This window comes from Chrysochloris asiatica, unplaced genomic scaffold (assembly GCF_000296735.1).
Source record: "Chrysochloris asiatica unplaced genomic scaffold, ChrAsi1.0 scaffold00024, whole genome shotgun sequence".
In the NCBI taxonomy this organism is placed as follows: Eukaryota; Metazoa; Chordata; class Mammalia; order Afrosoricida; family Chrysochloridae; genus Chrysochloris; species Chrysochloris asiatica.
In genome coordinates, this window is record NW_006408542.1 from 9,884,613 (window position 1) to 9,884,933 (window position 321).

The following is a 321-nucleotide window of genomic DNA, read 5'->3' on the forward strand; positions in this document are numbered from 1 at the left end:
AATAAGGGATAGTATCCTGAAAGCAAAGATAAGTAGTATCATTAGTAAAAGGGAAAACTGGGTCTAAAAGTAGGAACAGAGCAGGCAATCAGTGAAAGCTCAGTGACAGGTCAGGATGGCGTTTTCAGAGCAATAAACCATGAAACATATGTGGCCAAACAGTTTATTAAGCAAGTGATCCTGAGAGCAATTGGCAAGGAAACTGGGGAACCAGAAGAGGCAAAGCAATGGTGCAATTGTAGGTAGTATCTCGGCCTCAGGATTACCTTCATGCTAGAATCCTGGAGTATAAATTATGTATATGTATATATATATGTATAT